Source organism: Somniosus microcephalus, chromosome 8 (genome assembly GCF_052327205.1).
Source record: "Somniosus microcephalus isolate GS21.2 chromosome 8, FLI_Smic_1.0, whole genome shotgun sequence".
In the NCBI taxonomy this organism is placed as follows: domain Eukaryota; kingdom Metazoa; phylum Chordata; class Chondrichthyes; order Squaliformes; family Somniosidae; genus Somniosus; species Somniosus microcephalus.
The window spans coordinates 107285974-107310719 of NC_140994.1; positions in this window are offsets into that span (position 1 = coordinate 107285974).

Consider the following 24746-nt stretch of genomic DNA (forward strand, 5'->3'; position numbering starts at 1 on the left):
GGGACAAGCTCGGGTCAGGGTCGGGACACGCTCGGGTCAGGGTCGGGACACGCTCGGGTCTGGTTCGGGACACTCTCGGGTCAGGGTCGGGACACGCTCTGGTCAGGGTCGGGACACGCTCGGGTCAGGGTCGGGACACGCTCGGGTCAGGGTCGGGACACGCTCGGGTCAGGGTGGGGACACGCCCGGGTCAGGGTCGGGACACTCTCGGGTCGGGTCGGGACACGCTCGGGTCAGGGTCGGGACACGCTCGGGTCAGGGTCGGGACACGCTCGGGTCAGGTTCGGGACACGCTCGGGAAAGGGTCGGGATACGCTCAGGTCAGGGTCGGGACACGCTCTGGACAGGGTCGGGACAAGCTCGGGTCTGTGTCGGGACACGCTCGGGTCAGGGTCGGGACACTCTCGGGTCAGGGTCGGGACACACTCGGGTCAGGGTCGGGACACTCTCGGGTCAGGGTCCGGACACGCTCGGGTCAGGGTCGGGACACACTCGGGCCGGGGCGGGACACGCTCGGGTCAGGGTCGGGACACGCTGCGGTCAGGGTCGGGACACGCTCGGGACACACTATGGTCAGGGTCAGGACACACTAGGGTCAGGGTCAGGACACACTAGGGTCAAGGTCAGGACACACTCGGGTCAGGGTCGGGACACACTCGGTTCAGGGTCGGGACACACTCGGGTCAGGGTTGGGAAACACTCGGGTCAGGGTCGGGAAACACTCGGGTCAGGGTCGCGACATACTCGGGTCAGGGTCGCGACACACTCGGGTCAGGGACGGGACACACTCGGGTGAGGGTCGGGACACACTCGGGTCAGGGTCGGGACACACACTGGTCAGGGTCGGGACACACTCGGGTCAGGGTCGGGACACACTCGGGTCAGGGTCGGGACACGCTCGGGTCAGGGTCGGGACACGCTCGGGACAGGGTCGGGACACGCTCGGGTCAGGGTCGGGATACGCTCGGGTCAGGGTCGGGACACGCTCGGGTCAGGGTCGGGACTCGCTCAGGTCAGGGTCGGGTCAGGGTCGGGACACGCTCGGGTCAGAGCGGGACACGCTCGGGACAGGGCCGGGACACGCTCGGGTCAGGGTCGGGACACGCTCGGGTCAGGGTCGGGACACGCTCGGGTCAGGGTCGGGACACGCTCGGGTCAGGGTCGGGACTCGCTCGGGTCAGGGTCGGGACACGCTCGGGTCAGGGTCGGGACACGCTCGGGTCAGGGTCGGGACAAGCTCGGGACAGGATCGGGACACGCTCGGGTCAGGGTCGGGACACGCTCGGGTCAGTGTCGGGACACGCTCGGGACAGGGCCGGGACACGCTCAGGTCAGGTTCGGGACACGCTCGGGTCAGGGTCGGGACACGCTCGGGTCAGGGTCGGGACACGCTCGGTTCAAAGTCGGGACACGCTCGGGTCAGGGTCGGGACTCGCTCGGGTCAGGGTCGGGACACGCTCGGGTCAGGGTCGGGACACGCTCGGGTCAGGGTCGGGACAAGCTCGGGACAGGGTCGGGACACGCTCGGGTCAGGGTCGGGACACGCTCGGGTCAGGGTCGGGACACGCTCGGGTCCGGGTCGGGACACGCTCGGGTCAGGGTCGGGACACGTTCGGGTCAGGGTCGGGACACGCTCGGGTCAGGGTCGGGACACGCTCGGGACAGGGCCGGGACAAGCTCGGGTCAGGGTCGGGACACGCTCGGGTCAGGGTCGGGACACGCTCGGGTCAGGTTCGGGACACTCTCGGGTCAGGGTCCGGACACGCTCTGGTCAGGGTCGGGACACGTTCGGGTCAGGGTCGTGACACGCTCGGGTCAGGGTCGGGACACGCTCGGGTCAGGGTCGGGACATGCTCGGGTCAGGGTCGGGACACGCTCGGGTCAGGGTCGGGACACGCCCGTGTCAGGGTCGGGACACTCTCGGGTTGGGTCGGGACACGCTCGGGTCAGGGTCGGGACACGCTCGGGTCAGGGTCGGGACACGCTCGGGTCAGGTTCGGGACACGCTCGGGAAAGGGTCGGGACACGCTCGGGTCAGGGTCGGGACAAGCTCGGGTCTGTGTCGGGACATGCTCGGGTCAGGGTCGGGACACTCTCGGGTCAGGGTCGGGACACACTCGGGTCAGGGTCGGGACACTCTCGGGTCAGGGTCCGGACACGCTCGGGTCAGGGTCGGGACACACTCGGGCCGGGGCGGGACACGCTCGGGTCAGGGTCGGGACACGCTGCGGTCAGGGTCGGGACACGCTCGGGTCATGGTCGGGACACAATATGGTCAGGGTCAGGACACACTAGGGTCAGGGTCAGGACACACTAGGGTCAAGGTCGGGACACACTCGGGTCAGGGTCGGGACACACTCGGGTCAGGGTCGGGACACACTCGGGTCAGGGTTGGGAAACACTCGGGTCAGGGTCGGGAAACACTCGGGTCAGGGTCGCGACACACTCGGGTCAGGGTCGCGATACACTCGGGTCAGGGACGGGACACACTAGGGTCAGGGTCGGGACACACTAGGGTCAGGGTCGGGAAACACTTGGGTCAGGGTCGGGAAACACTAGGTTTGGGACACACTCGTTTCAGGGTCGGGACACACTAGCGGCAGTGTCAGGACACACTAGGGTCAGGGTCGGGTCACACTCGGGACACGCTCGGGTCAGGGTCGGGACACGCTCGGGTCAAGGTCGGGACACGCTCGGGTCAGGGTCGGGACACGCTCGGGTCAGGGTCGAGTCACGCTCGGGTCATGGTCGGGACATGCTCGGGTCAGGGTCGGGATACGCTCGGGTCAGAGTCGGGACACGCTCGGGTCAGTTTCGGGACACGCTCGGGTCAGGGTCGGGACACGCTCGGGTCAGGGTCGGGACACGCTCGGGTCAGGGTCGGGACACGCTCGGGTCAGGGTCGGGACACGCTCGGGTCAGGGTCGGGACACGCTCGGGTCAGGGTCGGGACAAGCTCGGGACAGGGTCGGGACACGCTCGGGTCAGGTTCAGGAAACGCTCAGGTCAGGGTCGGGACACGCTCGGGTCAGGGTCGGGACACGCTCGGGTCAGGGTCGGGAGACGCTCGGGTCAGGGTCGGGACACGCTCGGGTCAGGGTCGGGTTACTCTCGGGTCAGGGTCGGGACACACTCGGGTCGGGGTCGGGACACACTCGGGTCAGGGTCGGGACACACTCTGGTCAGGGTCGGGGCACACTCGGGTCAGGGTCGGGACACGCTCCGGTCAGGGTCGGGACAAGCTCGGGTCTGTGTCGGGACACGCTCGGGTCAGGGTCGGGACACTCTCGGGTCAGGGTCGGGACACACTCGGGTCAGGGTCGGGACACTCTCGGGTCAGGGTCTGGAAAAACTAGGGTCAGGATCAGGAAAACTAGGATCAGGGTCGGAACAAACTAGGGTCGGGCCAAACTAGGTGCAGGGTCGGGACATGCTCGGGACAGGATCGGGACACGCTCGGGTCAGGGTCGGGACACGCTCGGGTCAGGGTCGGGACACGCTCGGGTCAGGGTCGGGAAACACTAGGATCAGGGTCGGGAAACACTCGGGTTGGGACACACTCGGTTCAGGATCGGGACACACTATGGTCAGGGTCAGGACACACTAGGGTCAGGGTCAGGACACACTAGGGTCAAGGTCGGGACACACTCGGGTCAGGGTCGGGACACACTCGGGTCAAGGTCGGGACACACTCGGGTCAGGGGTGGGAAACACTCGGGTCAGGGTCGGGAAACACTCGGGTCAGGGTCGCGGCACACTCGGGTCAGGGTCGCGACACACTCGGGTCAGGGACGGGACACACTAGGGTCAGGGTCGGGACATACTAGGGTCAGGGTAGGGAAACACTAGGGTCAGGGTCGGGAAACACTAGGTTTGGGACACACTCGGTTCAGGGTCGGGACACACTAGGGTCAGTGTCAGGACACACTAGGGTCAGGGTCGGTCACACTCGGGACAAGCTTGGGTCAGGGTCGGGACATGCTCGGGACCAGGTCGGGACACGCTCGGGTCAGGGTCGGGACACGCTCGGGTCAGGGTCGGGTCACGCTCGGGTCAGGGTCGGGACACGCTCGGGTCAGGGTCGGGATACGCTCGGGTCAAGGTCGGGACACGCTCGGGTCAGTTTCGGGACACGCTCGGGTCAGGGTCGGGACACGCTCGGGTCAGGGTCGGGACACGCTCGGGTCAGGGTCGGGACACGCTCGGGTCAGGGTCGGGACACGCTCGGGTCAGGGTCGGGACACGCTCGGGTCAGGGTCGGGACACGCTCGGGTCAGGGTCGGGACACGCTCGGGACAGGGTCGGGACACGCTCGGGTCAGGTTCAGGAAACGCTCGGCTCAGGGTCGGGACACGCTCGGGTCAGGGTCGGGACACGTTCGGGTCAGTGTCGGGAGACGCTCGGGTCAGGGTCGGGACACGCTCGGGTCAGGGTAGGGATACTCTCGGGTCAGGGTCGGGACACACTCGGGTCGGGGTCGGGACACACTCGGGTCAGGGTCGGGACACACTCTGGTCAGGGTCGGGGCACACTCGGGTCAGGGTCGGGGCACACTCGGGTCAGGGTCGCGGCACACTCGGGTGAGGGTCGGGACACACTCGGGTCAGGGTCGGGACACACTCGGGTCAGGGTCGGGACTCACTCGGGTCAGGGTCGGGACACGCTCGGGTCAGGGTCGGGACACGCTCGGGTCAGGGTCGGGACAAGCTCGGGTCAGGGTTGGGACACGCTCGGGTCAGGTGCTGGACACACTACGCTCAGGACACACTAGTGACAGAGTCGGGACACACTCTGGTCAGGGTCGGGGCACACTCGGGTCAGGGTCGGGACACGCTCGGGTCAGGGTCGGGACACGCTCGGGTCAGGGTCGGGACAAGCTCGGGTCAGGGTCGGGACACGCTCAGTTCAGGTTCTGGACACACTACGCTCAGGACACACTAGGGACAGAGTCGGGACACACTAGGGTCAGGGTCGGGACACGCTCGGTTCAGGGTCGGGACACGCTCGGGTCAGGGTCGGGACACACTAGGTACAGGGTCTGGAAAAACTAGGGTCAGGATCAGGAAAACTAGGATAAGGGTCGGAACAAACTAGGGTCGGGCCAAACTAGGTTCAGGGTCGGGACATGCTCGGGTCAGGGTCGGGACTCGCTCGGGTCAGGGTCGGGACACGCTCGGGTCAGGGTCGGGACACGCTCGGGTCAGGGTCGGGACACGCTCGGGACAGGGTCGGGACACGCTCGGGTCAGGGTCGGGACACGCTCGGGTCAGGGTCGGGACACGCTCGGGTCAGGGTCGGGACTCGCTCGGGTCAGGGTCGGGACACGCTCGGGTCAGGGTCGGGACACGCTCGGGTCAGGGCGGGACACGCTCGGGACAGGGCCGGGACACGCTCGGGTCAGGGTCGGGACACGCTCGGGTCAGGGTCGGGACATGCTCGGGTCAGGGTCGGGACACGCTCGGGTCAGGGTCGGGACTCGCTCGGGTCAGGGTCGGGACACGCTCGGGTCAGGGTCGGGACACGCTCGGGTCAGGGTCGGGACAAGCTCGGGACAGGGTCGGGACACGCTCGGGTCAGGGTCGGGACACGCTCTGGTCAGGTTCGGGACACGCTCGGGACAGGGCCGGGACACGCTCGGGTCAGGGTCGGGACACGCTCGGGTCAGGGTCGGGACACGCTCGGGTCAAAGTCGGGACAGGCTCGGGTCAGGGTCGGGACTCGCTCGGGTCAGGGTCGGGACACGCTCGGGTCAGGGTCGGGACACGCTCGGGTCAGGGTCGGGACAAGCTCGGGACAGGGTCGGGACACGCTCGGGTCAGGGTCGGGACACGCTCGGGTCAGGGTCGGGACACGCTCGGGTCCGGGTCGGGACACGCTCGGGTCAGGGTCGGGACACGCTCGGGTCAGGATCGGGACACGCTCGGGATAGGGTCGGGACAAGCTCGGGTCAGGGTCGGGTCACGCTCGGGTCAGGGTCGGGACATGCTCGGGTCAGGTTCGGGACACTCTCGGGTCAGGGTCGGGACACGCTCTGGTCAGGGTCGGGACACGCTCGGGTCAGGGCCGTGACACGCTCGGGTCAGGGTCGGGACACGCTCGGGTAAGGGTCGGGACACGCTTGGGTCAGGGTCGGGACACGCCCGGGTCAGGGTCGGGACACTCTCGGGTCGGGTCGGGTCGGGACACGCTCGGGTCAGGGTCGGGACACGCTCGGGTCAGGGTCGGGACACGCTCGGGTCAGGTTCGGGACACGCTCGGGAAAGGGTCGGGACACGCTCGGGTCAGGGTCGGGACACGCTCCGGTCAGGGTCGGGACAAGCTCGGGTCTGTGTCGGGACATGCTCGGGTCGGTTGGGACACTCTCGGGTCAGGGTCGGGACACACTCGGGTCAGGGTCGGGACACTCTCGGGTCAGGGTCCGGACACGCTCGGGTCAGGGTCGGGACACGCTCGGGCCGGGGCGGGACACACTCGGGTCAGGGTCGGGACACGCTCGGGTCAGGGTCGGGACACGCTGCGGTCAGGGTCGGGACACGCTCGGGTCAGGGTCGGGACACGCTCGGGTCAGGGACACGCTCGGGTCAGGGTCGGGACACGCTCGGGTCAGGGTCGGGACACGCTCGGGTCAGGATCGGGACACGCTCGGGTCAGGGTCAGGACACGCTCGGGTCAGGGTCGGGACACGCTCGGGTCAGGGTCGGGAAACTCTAGGGTCAGGGTCGGGAAACACTAGGGTTGGGACACTCTCGGTTCAGGATCGGGACACACTATGGTCAGGGTCAGGACAAACTAGGGTCAGGGTCAGGACACACTAGGGTCAAGGTCGGGACACACTCGGGTCAGGGTCGGGACACACTCGGGTCAGGGTCGGGACACACTCGGGTCACGGTTGGGAAACACTCGGGTCAGGGTCGGGAAACACTCGGGTCAGGGTCGCGACACGCTCGGGTCAGGGTCGGGACATACTAGGGTCAGGGTCGGGAAACACTAGGGTCAGGGTCGGGAAACACTAGGGTTGGGACACACTCGGTTCAGGGTCGGGACACACTAGGGTCAGTGTCAGGACACACGAGGGTCAGGCTCGGGTCACACTCGGGACACGCTCGGGTCAGGGTCGGGACACGCTCGGATCCGGGTCGGGACACGCTCGGGTCAGGGTCGGGACACGCTCGGGTCAGGGTCGGGTCACGCTCGGGTCAGGGTCGGGATACGCTCGGGTCAGGGTCGGGACAGGCTCGGGTCGGGGTCGGGACACGCTCGGGTCAGGTTCGGGACACGCTCGGGTCAGGGTCGGGACACGCTCGGGTCAGGGTCGGGACACGCTCGGGTCAGGGTCGGGACACGCTCGGGTCAGGGTCGGGACACGCTCGGGACAGGGTCGGGACACGCTCGGGTCAGGGTCGGGACACGCTCGGGTCAGGGTCGGGACACGCTCGGGTCAGGGTCGGGACACGCTCGGGTCAGGGTCGGGACACGCTCGGGTCAGGGTCGGGACAAGCTCGGGACAGGGTCGGGACACGCTCGGGTCAGGGTCGGGACACGCTCTGGTCAGGTTCGGGACACGCTCGGGACAGGGCCGGGACACGCTCGGGTCAGGGTCGGGACACGCTCGGGTCAGGGTCGGGACACGCTCGGGTCAAAGTCGGGACAGGCTCGGGTCAGGGTCGGGACTCGCTCGGGTCAGGGTCGGGACACGCTCGGGTCAGGGTCGGGACACGCTCGGGTCAGGGTCGGGACAAGCTCGGGACAGGGTCGGGACACGCTCGGGTCAGGGTCGGGACACGCTCGGGTCAGGGTCGGGACACGCTCGGGTCCGGGTCGGGACACGCTCGGGTCAGGGTCGGGACACGCTCGGGTCAGGATCGGGACACGCTCGGGATAGGGTCGGGACAAGCTCGGGTCAGGGTCGGGTCACGCTCGGGTCAGGGTCGGGACATGCTCGGGTCAGGTTCGGGACACTCTCGGGTCAGGGTCGGGACACGCTCTGGTCAGGGTCGGGACACGCTCGGGTCAGGGCCGTGACACGCTCGGGTCAGGGTCGGGACACGCTCGGGTAAGGGTCGGGACACGCTTGGGTCAGGGTCGGGACACGCCCGGGTCAGGGTCGGGACACTCTCGGGTCGGGTCGGGTCGGGACACGCTCGGGTCAGGGTCGGGACACGCTCGGGTCAGGGTCGGGACACGCTCGGGTCAGGTTCGGGACACGCTCGGGAAAGGGTCGGGACACGCTCGGGTCAGGGTCGGGACACGCTCCGGTCAGGGTCGGGACAAGCTCGGGTCTGTGTCGGGACATGCTCGGGTCGGTTGGGACACTCTCGGGTCAGGGTCGGGACACACTCGGGTCAGGGTCGGGACACTCTCGGGTCAGGGTCCGGACACGCTCGGGTCAGGGTCGGGACACGCTCGGGCCGGGGCGGGACACACTCGGGTCAGGGTCGGGACACGCTCGGGTCAGGGTCGGGACACGCTGCGGTCAGGGTCGGGACACGCTCGGGTCAGGGTCGGGACACGCTCGGGTCAGGGACACGCTCGGGTCAGGGTCGGGACACGCTCGGGTCAGGGTCGGGACACGCTCGGGTCAGGATCGGGACACGCTCGGGTCAGGGTCAGGACACGCTCGGGTCAGGGTCGGGACACGCTCGGGTCAGGGTCGGGAAACTCTAGGGTCAGGGTCGGGAAACACTAGGGTTGGGACACTCTCGGTTCAGGATCGGGACACACTATGGTCAGGGTCAGGACAAACTAGGGTCAGGGTCAGGACACACTAGGGTCAAGGTCGGGACACACTCGGGTCAGGGTCGGGACACACTCGGGTCAGGGTCGGGACACACTCGGGTCAGGGTTGGGAAACACTCGGGTCAGGGTCGGGAAACACTCGGGTCAGGGTCGCGACACGCTCGGGTCAGGGTCGGGACATACTAGGGTCAGGGTCGGGAAACACTAGGGTCAGGGTCGGGAAACACTAGGGTTGGGACACACTCGGTTCAGGGTCGGGACACACTAGGGTCAGTGTCAGGACACACGAGGGTCAGGCTCGGGTCACACTCGGGACACGCTCGGGTCAGGGTCGGGACACGCTCGGATCCGGGTCGGGACACGCTCGGGTCAGGGTCGGGACACGCTCGGGTCAGGGTCGGGTCACGCTCGGGTCAGGGTCGGGATACGCTCGGGTCAGGGTCGGGACAGGCTCGGGTCGGGGTCGGGACACGCTCGGGTCAGGGTCGGGACACGCTCGGGTCAGGGTCGGGACACGCTCGGGTCAGGGTCGGGACACGCTCGGGTCAGGGTCGGGACACGCTCGGGTCAGGGTCGGGACACGCTCGGGACAGGGTCGGGACACGCTCGGGTCAGGGTCAGGAAACGCTCGGGTCAGGGTCGGGACACGCTCGGGTCAGGGTCGGGACACGCTCCGGTCAGGGTCGGGAGACGCTCGGGTCAGGGTCGGGACACGCTCGGGTCAGGGTCGGGACACTCTCGGGTCAGGGTCGGGACACGCTCGGGTCAGGGTCGGGACACGCTCGGGTCAGGGTCGGGACACGCTCTGGTCAGGGTCGGGGCACACTCGGGTCAGGGTCGGGACACACTCGGGTCAGGGTCGGGACACACTCGGGTGAGGGTCGGGACACACTCGGGTCAGGGTCGGGACACACTCGGGTCAGGTTCGGGACTCACTCGGGTCAGGGTCGGGACACGCTCGGGTCCGGGTCGGGACACGCTCGGGTCAGGGTCGGGACACGCTCGGGTCAGGGTCGGGACACGCTCGGGTCAGGGTCGGCACACCCTCGGGTCAGGGTCGGGACACACGAGGGACAGGGTCTGGAAAAACTAGGGTCAGGATCAGGAAAACTAGGATCAGGGTCGGAACAAACTAGGGTCGGGCCAAACTAGGTGCAGGGTCGGGACATGCTCGGGACAGGATCGGGACACGCTCGGGTCAGGGTCGGGACACTCTCGGGTCAGGGTCGGGACACACTCGGGTCAGGGTCGGGACACTCTCGGGTCAGGGTCTGGAAAAACTAGGGTCAGGATCAGGAAAACTAGGATCAGGGTCGGAACAAACTAAGGTCGGGCCAAACTAGGTGCAGGGTCGGGACATGCTCGGGACAGGATCGGGACACGCTCGGGTCAGGGTCGGGACACGCTCGGGTCAGGGTCGGGACATGCTCGGGTCAGGGTCGGGAAACACTAGGATCAGGGTCGGGAAACACTCGGGTTGGGACACACTCGGTTCAGGATCGGGACACACTATGGTCAGGGTCAGGACACACTAGGGTCAGGGTCAGGACACACTAGGGTCAAGGTCGGGACACACTCGGGTCAGGGTCGGGACACACTCGGGTCAAGGTCGGGACACACTCGGGTCAGGGTTTGGAAACACTCGGGTCAGGGTCGGGAAACACTCGGGTCAGGGTCGCGGCACACTCGGGTCAGGGTCGCGACACACTCGGGTCAGGGACGGGACACACTAGGGTCAGGGTCGGGACATACTAGGGTCAGGGTAGGGAAACACTTGGGTCAGGGTCGGGAAACACTAGGTTTGGGACACACTCGGTTCAGGGTCGGGACACACTAGGGTCAGTGTCAGGACACACTAGGGTCAGGGTCGGGTCACACTCGGGACAAGCTCGGGTCAGGGTCGGGACATGCTCGGGACCAGGTCGGGACACGCTCGGGTCAGGGTCAGGACACGCTCGGGTCAGGATCGGGTCACGCTCGGGACACGCTCGGGTCAGGGTCGGGATACGCTCGGGTCAAGGTCGGGACACGCTCGGGTCAGTTTCGGGACACGCTCGGGTCAGGGTCGGGACACGCTCGGGTCAAGGTCGGGACACACTCGGGTCAGGGTCGGGACACGCTCGGGTCAGGGTCGGGACACGCTCGGGTCAGGGTCGGGACACGCTCGGGTCAGGGTCGGGACACGCTCGGGTCAGGGTCGGGACACGCTCGGGACAGGGTCGGGACACGCTCGGGTCAGGTTCAGGAAACGCTCGGCTCAGGGTCGGGACACGCTCGGGTCAGGGTCGGGACACGTTCGGGTCAGGGTCGGGAGACGCTCGGGTCAGGGTCGGGACACGCTCGGGTCAGGGTCGGGATACTCTCGGGTCAGGGTCGGGACACACTCGGGTCGGGGTCGGGACACACTCGGGTCAGGGTCGGGACACACTCTGGTCAGGGTCGGGGCACACTCGGGTCAGGGTCGGGGCACACTCGGGTCAGGGTCGCGACACACTCGGGTGAGGGTCGGGACACACTCGGGTCAGGGTCGGGACACACTCGGGTCAGGGTCGGGACTCACTCGGGTCAGGGTCGGGACACGCTCGGGTCAGGGTCGGGACACGCTCGGGTCAGGGTCGGGACAAGCTCGGGTCAGGGTCGGGACACGCACAGGTCAGGTCCTGGACACACTACGCTCAGGACACACTAGTGACAGAGTCGGGACACACTCTGGTCAGGGTCGGGGCACACTCGGGTCAGGGTCGGGACACGCTCGGGTCAGGGTCGGGACACGCTCGGGTCAGGGTCGGGACAAGCTCGGGTCAGGGTCGGGACACGCTCAGTTCAGGTTCTGGACACACTACGCTCAGGACACACTAGGGACAGAGTCGGGACACACTAGGGTCAGGGTCGGGACACGCTCGGTTCAGGGTCGGGACATGCTCGGGTCAGGGTCGGGACACACTAGGTACAGGGTCTGGAAAAACTAGGGTCAGGATCAGGAAAACTAGGATAAGGGTCGGAACAAACTAGGGTCGGGCCAAACTAGGTTCAGGGTCGGGACATGCTCGGGTCAGGGTCGGGACTCACTCGGGTCAGGGTCGGGACACGCTCGGGTCAGGGTCAGGACACGCTCGGGTCAGGGTCGGGACACGCTCGGGTCAGGTCCTGGACACACTACGCTCAGGACACACTAGGGACAGAGTCGGGACACACTCTGGTCAGGGTCGGGGCACACTCGGGTCAGGGTCGGGACACGCTCGGGTCAGGGTCGGGACACGCTCGGGACAGGGTCGGGACACGCTCGGGTCAGGGTCGGGACACGCTCGGGTCAGGGTCGGGACACGCTCGGTCAGGGTCGGGACTCGCTCGGGTCAGGGTCGGGACACGCTCGGGTCAGGGTCGGGACACGCTCGGGTCAGGGCGGGACACGCTCGGGACAGAGCCGGGACACGCTCGGGTCAGGGTCGGGACACGCTCGGGTCAGGGTCGGGACACGCTCGGGTCAGGGTCGGGACACGCTCGGGTCAGGGTCGGGACTCGCTCGGGTCAGGGTCGGGACACGCTCGGGTCAGGGTCGGGACACGCTCGGGTCAGGGTCGGGACAAGCTCGGGACAGGGTCGGGACACGCTCGGGTCAGGGTCGGGACACGCTCGGGTCAGGGTCGGGACACGCTCGGGACAGGGCCGGGACACGCTCGGGTCAGGGTCGGGACACGCTCGGGTCAGGGTCGGGACACGCTCGGGTCAAAGTCGGGACAGGCTCGGGTCAGGGTCGGGACTCGCTCGGGTCAGGGTCGGGACACGCTCGGGTCAGGGTCGGGACACGCTCGGGTCAGGGCCGGGACAAGCTCGGGACAGGGTCGGGACACGCTCGGGTCAGGGTCGGGACACGCTCGGGTCAGGGTCGGGACACGCTCGGGTCCGGGTCGGGACACGCTCGGGTCAGGGTCGGGACACGCTCGGGTCAGGGTCGGGACACGCTCGGGTCAGGGTCGGGACACGCTCGGGATAGGGTCGGGACAAGCTCGGGTCAGGGTCGGGACACGCTCGGGTCAGGGTCGGGACATGCTCGGGTCAGGTTCGGGACACTCTCGGGTCAGGGTCGGGACACGCTCTGGTCAGGGTCGGGACACGCTCGGGTCAGGGCCGTGACACGCTCGTGTCAGGGTCGGGACACGCTCGGGTAAGGGTCGGGACACGCTTGGGTCAGGGTCGGGACACGCTCGGGTCAGGGTCGGGACACGCTCCGGTCAGGGTCGGGACAAGCTCGGGTCTGTGTCGGGACACGCTCGGGTCAGGGTCGGGACACTCTCGGGTCAGGGTCGGGACACACTCGGGTCAGGGTCGGGACACTCTCGGGTCAGGGTCCGGACACGCTCGGGTCAGGGTCGGGACACGCTCGGGCCGGGGCGGGACACACTCGGGTCAGGGTCGGGACACGCTCGGGTCAGGGTCGGGACACGCTGCGGTCAGGGTCGGGACACGCTCGGGTCAGGGTCGGGACACGCTCGGGTCAGGGACACGCTCGGGTCAGGGTCGGGACACGCTCGGGTCAGGGTCGGGACACGCTCGGGTGAGGGCGGGACACGCTCGGGACAGGGCCGGGACACGCTCGGGTCAGGGTCGGGACACGCTCGGGTCAGGGTCGGGACACGCTCGGGTCAGGGTCGGGACACGCTCGGGTCAGGGTCGGGACTCGCTCGGGTCAGGGTCGGGACACGCTCGGGTCAGGGTCGGGACACGCTCGGGTCAGGGTCGGGACAAGCTCGGGACAGGGTCGGGACACGCTCGGGTCAGGGTCGGGACACGCTCTGGTCAGGGTCGGGACACGCTCGGGACAGGGCCGGGACACGCTCGGGTCAGGGTCGGGACACGCTCGGGTCAGGGTCGGGACACGCTCGGGTCAAATTCGGGACAGGCTCGGGTCAGGGTCGGGACTCGCTCGGGTCAGGGTCGGGACACGCTCGGGTCAGGGTCGGGACACGCTCGGGTCAGGGTCGGGACAAGCTCGGGACAGGGTCGGGACACGCTCGGGTCAGGGTCGGGACACGCTCGGGTCAGGGTCGGGACACGCTCGGGTCCGGGTCGGGACACGCTCGGGTCAGGGTCGGGACACGCTCGGGTCAGGATCGGGACACGCTCGGGATAGGGTCGGGACAAGCTCGGGTCAGGGTCGGGTCACGCTCGGGTCAGGGTCGGGACAAGCTCGGGTCAGGGTCGGGACACGCTCGGGTCAGGGTCGGGACATGCTCGGGTCAGGTTCGGGACACTCTCGGGTCAGGGTCGGGACACGCTCTGGTCAGGGTCGGGACACGCTCGGGTCAGGGCCGTGACACGCTCGTGTCAGGGTCGGGACACGCTCGGGTAAGGGTCGGGACACGCTTGGGTCAGGGTCGGGACACGCTCGGGTCAGGGTCGGGACACGCTCCGGTCAGGGTCGGGACAAGCTCGGGTCTGTGTCGGGACACGCTCGGGTCAGGGTCGGGACACTCTCGGGTCAGGGTCGGGACACACTCGGGTCAGGGTCGGGACACTCTCGGGTCAGGGTCCGGACACGCTCGGGTCAGGGTCGGGACTCGCTCGGGTCAGGGTCGGGACAAGCTCGGGTCAGGGTCGGGACACGCTCGGGTCAGGGCGGGACACGCTCGGGACAGGGCCGGGACACGCTCGGGTCAGGGTCGGGACACGCTCGGGTCAGGGTCGGGACACGCTCGGGTCAGGGTCGGGACACGCTCGGGTCAGGGTCGGGACTCGCTCGGGTCAGGGTCGGGACACGCTCGGGTCAGGGTCGGGACACGCTCGGGTCAGGGTCGGGACAAGCTCGGGACAGGGTCGGGACACGCTCGGGTCAGGGTCGGGACACGCTCTGGTCAGGGTCGGGACACGCTCGGGACAGGGCCGGGACACGCTCGGGTCAGGGTCGGGACACGCTCGGGTCAGGGTCGGGACACGCTCGGGTCAAAGTCGGGACAGGCTCGGGTCAGGGTCGGGACTCGCTCGGGTCAGGGTCGGGACACGCTCGGGTCAGGGTCGGGACACGCTCGGGTCAGGGTCGGGACAAGCTCGGGACAGGGTCGGGACACGCTCGGGTCAGGGTCGGGACACGCTCGGGTCAGGGTCGGGACACGCTCGGGTCCGGGTCGGGACACGCTCGGGTCAGGGTCGGGACACGCTCGGGTCAGGATCGGGACACGCTCGGGATAGGGTCGGGACAAGCTCGGGTCAGGGTCGGGTCACGCTCGGGTCAGGGTCGGGACAAGCTCGGGTCAGGGTCGGGACACGCTCGGGTCAGGGTCGGGACATGCTCGGGTCAGGTTCGGGACACTCTCGGGTCAGGGTCGGGACACGCTCTGGTCAGGGTCGGGACACGCTCGGGTCAGGGCCGTGACACGCTCGTGTCAGGGTCGGGACACGCTCGGGTAAGGGTCGGGACACGCTCGGGTCAGGGTCGGGACACGCTCGGGTCAGGGTCGGGACACGCTCCGGTCAGGGTCGGGACAAGCTCGGGTCTGTGTCGGGACACGCTCGGGTCAGGGTCGGGACACTCTCGGGTCAGGGTCGGGACACACTCGGGTCAGGGTCGGGACACTCTCGGGTCAGGGTCCGGACACGCTCGGGTCAGGGTCGGGACACGCTCGGGCCGGGGCGGGACACACTCGGGTCAGGGTCGGGACACGCTCGGGTCAGGGTCGGGACACGCTGCGGTCAGGGTCGGGACACGCTCGGGTCAGGGTCGGGACACGCTCGGGTCAGGGACACGCTCGGGTCAGGGTCGGGACACGCTCGGGTCAGGGTCGGGACACGCTCGGGTCAGGGTCGGGACACGCTCGGGTCAGGGTCGGGACACGCTCGGGTCCGGGTCGGGACACGCTCGGGTCAGGGTCGGGACACGCTCGGGACAGGGTCGGGACACGCTCGGGTCAGGGTCGGGACACGCTCGGGTCAGGGTCGGGACACGCTCGGGTCAGGGTCGGGACTCGCTCGGGTCAGGGTCGGGACACGCTCGGGTCAGGGTCGGGACACGCTCGGGTCAGGGCGGGACACGCTCGGGACAGGGCCGGGACACGCTCGGGTCAGGGTCGGGACACGCTCGGGTCAGGGTCGGGACACGCTCGGGTCAGGGTCGGGACACGCTCGGGTCAGGGTCGGGACTCGCTCGGGTCAGGGTCGGGACACGCTCGGGTCAGGGTCGGGACACGCTCGGGTCAGGGTCGGGACAAGCTCGGGACAGGGTCGGGACACGCTCGGGTCAGGGTCGGGACACGCTCTGGTCAGGGTCGGGACACGCTCGGGACAGGGCCGGGACACGCTCGGGTCAGGGTCGGGACACGCTCGGGTCAGGGTCGGGACACGCTCGGGTCAAAGTCGGGACAGGCTCGGGTCAGGGTCGGGACTCGCTCGGGTCAGGGTCGGGACACGCTCGGGTCAGGGTCGGGACACGCTCGGGTCAGGGTCGGGACAAGCTCGGGACAGGGTCGGGACACGCTCGGGTCAGGATCGGGACACGCTCGGGTCAGGGTCGGGACACGCTCGGGTCCGGGTCGGGACACGCTCGGGTCAGGGTCGGGACACGCTCGGGTCAGGATCGGGACACGCTCGGGATAGGGTCGGGACAAGCTCGGGTCAGGGTCGGGTCACGCTCGGGTCAGGGTCGGGACATGCTCGGGTCAGGTTCGGGACACTCTCGGGTCAGGGTCGGGACACGCTCTGGTCAGGGTCGGGACACGCTCGGGTCAGGGCCGTGACACGCTCGGGTCAGGGTCGGGACACGCTCGGGTAAGGGTCGGGACACGCTTGGGTCAGGGTCGGGACACGCCCGGGTCAGGGTCGGGACACTCTCGGGTCGGGTCGGGTCGGGACACGCTCGGGTCAGGGTCGGGACACGCTCGGGTCAGGGTCGGGACACGCTCGGGTCAGGTTCGGGACACGCTCGGGAAAGGGTCGGGACACGCTCGGGTCAGGGTCGGGACACGCTCCGGTCAGGGTCGGGACAAGCTCGGGTCTGTATCGGGACATGCTCGGGTCGGTTGGGACACTCTCGGGTCAGGGTCGGGACACACTCGGGTCAGGGTCGGGACACTCTCGGGTCAGGGTCCGGACACGCTCGGGTCAGGGTCGGGACACGCTCGGGCCGGGGCGGGACACACTCGGGTCAGGGTCGGGACACGCTCGGGTCAGGGTCGGGACACGCTGCGGTCAGGGTCGGGACACGCTCGGGTCAGGGTCGGGACACGCTCGGGTCAGGGACACGCTCGGGTCAGGGTCGGGACACGCTCGGGTCAGGGTCGGGACACGCTCGGGTCAGGATCGGGACACGCTAGGGTCAGGGTCAGGACACGCTCGGGTCAGGGTCGGGACACGCTCGGGTCAGGGTCGGGAAACTCTAGGGTCAGGGTCGGGAAACACTAGGGTTGGGACACTCTCGGTTCAGGATCGGGACACACTATGGTCAGGGTCAGGACAAACTAGGGTCAGGGTCAGGACACACTAGGGTCAAGGTCGGGACACACTCGGGTCAGGGTCGGGACACACTCGGGTCAGGGTCGGGACACACTCGGGTCAGGGTTGGGAAACACTCGGGTCAGGGTCGGGAAACACTCGGGTCAGGGTCGCGACACGCTCGGGTCAGGGTCGGGACATACTAGGGTCAGGGTCGGGAAACACTAGGGTCAGGGTCGGGAAACACTAGGGTTGGGACACACTCGGTTCAGGGTCGGGACACACTAGGGTCAGTGTCAGGACACACGAGGGTCAGGCTCGGGTCACACTCGGGACACGCTCGGGTCAGGGTCGGGACACGCTCGGATCCGGGTCGGGACACGCTCGGGTCAGGGTCGGGACACGCTCGGGTCAGGGTCGGGTCACGCTCGGGTCAGGGTCGGGATACGCTCGGGTCAGGGTCGGGACAGGCTCGGGTCAGGGTCGGGACACGCTCGGGTCAGGGTCGGGACACGCTCGGGTCAGGGTCGGGACACGCTCGGGTCAGGGTCGGGACACGCTCGGGTCAGGGTCGGGACACGCTCGGGTCAGGGTCGGGACACGCTCGGGACAGGGTCGGGACACGCTCGGGTCAGGGTCAGGAAACGCTCGGGTCAGGGTCGGGACACGCTCGGGTCAGGGTCGGGACACGCTCAGGTCAGGGTCGGGAGACGCTCGGGTCAGGGTCGGGACACGCTCGGGTCAGGGTCGGGACACTCTCGGGTCAGGGTCGGGACACGCTCGGGTCAGGGTCGGGACACGCTCGGGTCAGGGTCGGGACACGCTCTGGTCAGGGTCGGGGCACACTCGGGTCAGGGTCGGGACACACTCGGGTCAGGGTCGGGACACACTCGGGTGAGGGTCGGGACACACTCGGGTCAGGGTCGGGACACACTCGGGTCAGGTTCGGGACTCACTCGGGTCAGGGTCGGGACACGCTCGGGTCCGGGTCGGGACACGCTCGGGTCAGGGTCGGGACACGCTCGGGTCAGGGTCGGGACACGCTCGGGTCAGGGTCGGCACACCCTCGGGTCAGGGTCGGGACACACGAGGGACAGGGTCTGGAAAAACTAGGGTCAGGATCAGGAAAACTAGGATCAGGGTCGGAACAAACTAGGGTCGGGCCAAACTAGGTGCAGGGTCGGGACATGCTCGGGACAGGATCGGGACACGCTCGGGTCAGGGTCGGGACACTCTCGGGTCAGGGTCGGGACACACTCGTGTCAGGGTCGGGACACTCTCGGGTCAGGGTCTGGAAAAACTAGGGTCAGGATCAGGAAAACTAGGATCAGGGTCGGAACAAACTAAGGTCGGGCCAAACTAGGTGCAGGGTCGGGACATGCTCGGGACAGGATCGGGACACGCTCGGGTCAGGGTCGGGACACGCTCGGGTCAGGGTCGGGACATGCTCGGGTCAGGGTCGGGAAACACTAGGATCAGGGTCGGGAAACACTCGGGTTGGGACACACTCGGTTCAGGATCGGGACACACTATGGTCAGGGTCAGGACACACTAGGGTCAGGGTCAGGACACACTAGGGTCAAGGTCGGGACACACTCGGGTCAGGGTCGGGACACACTCGGGTCAAGGTCGGGACACACTCGGGTCAGGGTTTGGAAACACTCGGGTCAGGGTCGGGAAACACTCGGGTCAGGGTCGCGGCACACTCGGGTCAGGGTCGCGACACACTCGGGTCAGGGACGGGACACACTAGGGTCAGGGTCGGGACATACTAGGGTCAGGGTAGGGAAACACTTGGGTCAGGGTCGGGAAACACTAGGTTTGGGACACACTCGGTTCAGGGTCGGGACACACTAGGGTCAGTGTCAGGACACACTAGGGTCAGGGTCGGGTCACACTCGGGACAAGCTCGGGTCAGGGTCGGGACATGCTCGGGACCAGGTCGGGACACGCTCGGGTCAGGGTCAGGACACGCTCGGGTCAGGATCGGGTCACGCTCGGGTCAGGGTCGGGACACGCTCGGGTCAGGGTCGGGATACGCTCGGGTCAAGGTCGGGACATGCTCGGGTCAGTTTCGGGACACGCTCGGGTCAGGGTCGGGAGACGCTCGGGTCAAGGTCGGGACACACTCGGGTCAGGGTCGGGACACGCTCGGGTCAGGGTCGGGACACGCTCGGGTCAGGGTCGGGACACGCTCGGGTCAGGGTCGGGACACGCTCGGGTCAGGGTCGGGACACGCTCGGGACAGGGTCGGGACACGCTCGGGTCAGGTTCAGGAAACGCTCGGCTCAGGGTCGGGACACGCTCGGGTCAGGGTCGGGACACGTTCGGGTCAGGGTCGGGAGACGCTCGGGTCAGGGTCGGGACACGCTCGGGTCAGGGTCGGGATACTCTCGGGTCAGGGTCGGGACACACTCGGGTCGGGGTCGGGACACACTCGGGTCAGGGTCGGGACACACTCTGGTCAGGGTCGGGGCACACTCGGGTCAGGGTCGGGGCACACTCGGGTCAGGGTCGCGACACACTCGGGTGAGGGTCGGGACACACTCGGGTCAGGGTCGGGACACACTCGGGTCAGGGTCGGGACTCACTCGGGTCAGGGTCGGGACACGCTCGGGTCAGGGTCGGGACACGCTCGGGTCAGGGTCGGGACAAGCTCGGGTCAGGGTCGGGACACGCACGGGTCAGGTCCTGGACACACTACGCTCAGGACACACTAGTGACAGAGTCGGGACACACTCTGGTCAGGGTCGGGGCACACTCGGGTCAGGGTCGGGACACGCTCGGGTCAGGGTCGGGACACGCTCAGTTCAGGTTCTGGACACACTACGCTCAGGACACACTAGGGACAGAGTCGGGACACACTAGGGTCAGGGTCGGGACACGCTCGGTTCAGGGTCGGGACATGCTCGGGTCAGGGTCGGGACACACTAGGTACAGGGTCTGGAAAAACTAGGGTCAGGATCAGGAAAACTAGGATAAGGGTCGGAACAAACTAGGGTCGGGCCAAACTAGGTTCAGGGTCGGGACATGCTCGGGTCAGGGTCGGGACTCACTCGGGTCAGGGTCGGGACACGCTCGGGTCAGGGTCAGGACACGCTCGGGTCAGGGTCGGGACACGCTCGGGACAGGGTCGGGACACGCTCGGGTCAGGGTCGGGACACGCTCGGGTCAGGGTCGGGACACGCTCGGTCAGGGTCGGGACTCGCTCGGGTCAGGGTCGGGACACGCTCGGGTCAGGGTCGGGACACGCTCGGGTCAGGGCGGGACACGCTCGGGACAGAGCCGGGACACGCTCGGGTCAGGGTCGGGACACGCTCGGGTCAGGGTCGGGACACGCTCGGGTCAGGGTCGGGACACGCTCGGGTCAGGGTCGGGACTCGCTCGGGTCAGGGTCGGGACACGCTCGGGTCAGGGTCGGGACACGCTCGGGTCAGGGTCGGGACAAGCTCGGGACAGGGTCGGGACACGCTCGGGTCAGGGTCGGGACACGCTCGGGTCAGGGTCGGGACACGCTCGGGACAGGGCCGGGACACGCTCGGGTCAGGGTCGGGACACGCTCGGGTCAGGGTCGGGACACGCTCGGGTCAAAGTCGGGACAGGCTCGGGTTAGGGTCGGGACTCGCTCGGGTCAGGGTCGGGACACGCTCGGGTCAGGGTCGGGACACGCTCGGGTCAGGGCCGGGACAAGCTCGGGACAGGGTCGGGACACGCTCGGGTCAGGGTCGGGACACGCTCGGGTCAGGGTCGGGACACGCTCGGGTCCGGGTCGGGACACGCTCGGGTCAGGGTCGGGACACGCTCGGGTCAGGGTCGGGACACGCTCGGGTCAGGGTCGGGACACGCTCGGGATAGGGTCGGGACAAGCTCGGGTCAGGGTCGGGACACGCTCGGGTCAGGGTCGGGACATGCTCGGGTCAGGTTCGGGACACTCTCGGGTCAGGGTCGGGACACGCTCTGGTCAGGGTCGGGACACGCTCGGGTCAGGGCCGTGACACGCTCGTGTCAGGGTCGGGACACGCTCGGGTAAGGGTCGGGACACGCTTGGGTCAGGGTCGGGACACGCTCGGGTCAGGGTCGGGACACGCTCCGGTCAGGGTCGGGACAAGCTCGGGTCTGTGTCGGGACACGCTCGGGTCAGGGTCGGGACACTCTCGGGTCAGGGTCGGGACACACTCGGGTCAGGGTCGGGACACTCTCGGGTCAGGGTCCGGACACGCTCGGGTCAGGGTCGGGACACGCTCGGGCCGGGGCGGGACACACTCGGGTCAGGGTCGGGACACGCTCGGGTCAGGGTCGGGACACGCTGCGGTCAGGGTCGGGACACGCTCGGGTCAGGGTCGGGACACGCTCGGGTCAGGGACACGCTCGGGTCAGGGTCGGGACACGCTCGGGTCAGGGTCGGGACACGCTCGGGTCAGGGTCGGGACACGCTCGGGTCAGGGTCGGGACACGCTCGGGTCCGGGTCGGGAAACTCTCGGGTCAGGGTCGGGAAACACTAGGGTTGGGACACTCTCGGTTCAGGATCGGGACACACTATGGTCAGGGTCAGGACACACTAGGGTCAGGGTCAGGACACACTAGGGTCAAGGTCGGGACACACTCGGGTCAGGGTCGGGACACACTCGGGTCAGGGTCGGGACACACTCGGGTCAGGGTTGGGAAACACTCGGGTCAGGGTCGGGAAACACTCGGGTCAGGGTCGCGACACGCTCGGGTCAGGGTCGGGACATACTAGGGTCAGGGTCGGGAAACACTAGGTTCAGGGTCGGGAAACACTAGGGTTGGGACACACTCGGTTCAGGGTCGGGACACACTAGGGTCAGTGTCAGGACACACGAGGGTCAGGCTCGGGTCACACTCGGGACACGCTCGGGTCAGGGTCGGGACACGCTCGGGTCCGGGTCGGGACACGCTCGGGTCAGGGTCGGGACACGCTCGGGTCAGGGTCGGGTCACGCTCGGGTCAGGGTCGGGATACGCTCGGGTCAGGGTCGGGACAGGCTCGGGTCAGGGTCGGGACACGCTCGGGTCAGGGTCGGGACACGCTCGGGTCAGGGTCGGGACACGCTCGGGTCAGGGTCGGGACACGCTCGGGTCAGGGTCGGGACACGCTCGGGTCAGGGTCGGGACACGCTCGGGACAGGGTCGGGACACGCTCGGGTCAGGGTCAGGAAACGCTCGGGTCAGGGTCGGGACACGCTCGGGTCAGGGTCGGGACACGCTCAGGTCAGGGTCGGGAGACGCTCGGGTCAGGGTCGGGACACGCTCGGGTCAGGGTCGGGACACTCTCGGGTCAGGGTCGGGACACGCTCGGGTCAGGGTCGGGACACGCTCGGGTCAGGGTCGGGACACGCTCTGGTCAGGGTCGGGGCACGCTCGGGTCAGGGTCGGGACACACTCGGGTGAGGGTCGGGACACACTCGGGTCAGGGTCGGGACACACTCGGGTCAGGTTCGGGACTCACTCGGGTCAGGGTCGGGACACGCTCGGGTCCGGGTCGGGACACGCTCGGGTCAGGGTCGGGACACGCTCGGGTCAGGGTCGGGACACGCTCGGGTCAGGGTTGGCACACGCTCGGGTCAGGGTCGGGACACACGAGGGACAGGGTCTGGAAAAACTAGGGTCAGGATCAGGAAAACTAGGATCAGGGTCGGAACAAACTAGGTTCGGGCCAAACTAGGTGCAGGGTCGGGACATGCTCGGGACAGGCTCGGGACACGCTCGGGTCAGGGTCGGGACACGCTCGGGTCAGGGTCGGGACACGCTCGGGTCAGGGTCGGGAAACACTAGGGTCAGGGTCGGGAAACACTAGGGTTGGGACACACTCGGTTCAGGATCGGGACACACTATGGTCAGGGTCAGGACACACTAGGGTCAGGGTCAGGACACTCTCAGGTCAGGGTCGGGACACACTCGGGTCAGGGTCGGGACACACTCGGGTCAGGGTCGGGACACACTCGGGTCAGGGTTGGGAAACACTCGGGTCAGGGTCGGGAAACACTCGGGTCAGGGTCGCGACACACTCGGGTCAGGGTCGCGACACACTCGGGTCAGGGACGGGACACACTAGGGTCAGGGTCGGGACATACTAGGGTCAGGGTCGGGACACACACTGGTCAGGGTCGGGACACACTTGGGTCAGTGTCAGGACACACTAGGGTCAGGGTCGGGTCACACTCGGGACACGCTCGGGTCAGGGTCGGGACACGCTCGGGTCCAGGTCGGGACACGCTCGGGTCAGGGTCGGGACACGCTCGGGTCAGGGTCGGGTCACGCTCGGGACAGGGTCGGGACACGCTCGGGTCAGGGTGGGGATACGCACGGGTCAGGGTCGGGACACGCTCGGGTCAGTTTCGGGACACGCTCGGGTCAGGGTCGGGACACGCTCGGGTCAGGGTCGGGACACGCTCGGGTCAGGGTCGGGACACGCTCGTGTCAGGGTCGGGACACGCTCGGGTCAGGGTCGGGACACGCTCGGGTCAGGGTCGGGACACGCTCGGGTCAGGGTCGGGACACGCTCGGGACAGGGTCGGGACACGCTCGGGTCAGGTTCAGGAAACGCTCGGGTCAGGGTCGGGACACGCTCGGGTCAGGGTCGGGACACGCTCGGGTCAGGGTCGGGAGACGCTCGGGTCAGGGTCGGGACACGCTCGGGTCAGGGTCGGGATACTCTCGGGTCAGGGTCGGGACACACTCGGGTCGGGGTCGGGAAACACTCGGGTCAGGGTCGGGACACACTCTGGTCAGGGTCGGGGCACACTCGGGTCAGGGTCGGGGCACACTGTGGTCAGGGTCGGGACACACTCGGGTGAGGGTCGGGACACACTCGGGTCAGGGATGGGACACACTCGGGTCGGGGTCGGGACTCACTCGGGTCAGGGTCGGGACACGCTCGGGTCAGGGTCGGGACACGCTCAGGTCAGGGTCGGGACAAGCTCGGGTCAGGGTCGGGACACGCTCGGGTCAGGTCCTGGACACACTACGCTCAGGACACACTAGGGACAGAGTCGGGACACACTCTGGTCAGGGTCGGGGCACACTCGGGTCAGGGTCGGGACACGCTCGGGTCAGGGTCGGGACACGCTCGGGTCAGGGTCGGGACACGCCCGGGTTAGGGTCGGGACACTCTCGGGTCGGGTCGGGACACGCTCGGGTCAGGGTCGGGACACGCTCGGGTCAGGGTCGGCACACGCTCGGGTCAGGTTCGGGACACGCTCGAGAAAGGGTCGGGACACGCTCGGGTCAGGGTCGGGAAACGCTCCGGTCAGGGTCGGGACAAGCTCGGGTCTGTGTCGGGACACGCTCGGGTCAGGGTCGGGACACTCTCAGGTCAGGGTCGGGACACACTCGGGTCAGGGTCGGGACACTCTCGGGTCAGGGTCCGGACACGCTCGGGTCAGGGTCGGGACACACTCGGGCCGGGGCGGGACACACTCTGGTCAGGGTCGGGACACGCTCGGGTCAGGGTCGGGACACGCTGCGGTCAGGGTCGGGACACACTTGGGTCAGGGTCAGGACACACTAGGGTCAAGGTCGGGACACACTCGGGTCAGGGTCGGGACACACTCGGGTCAGGGTCGGGACAC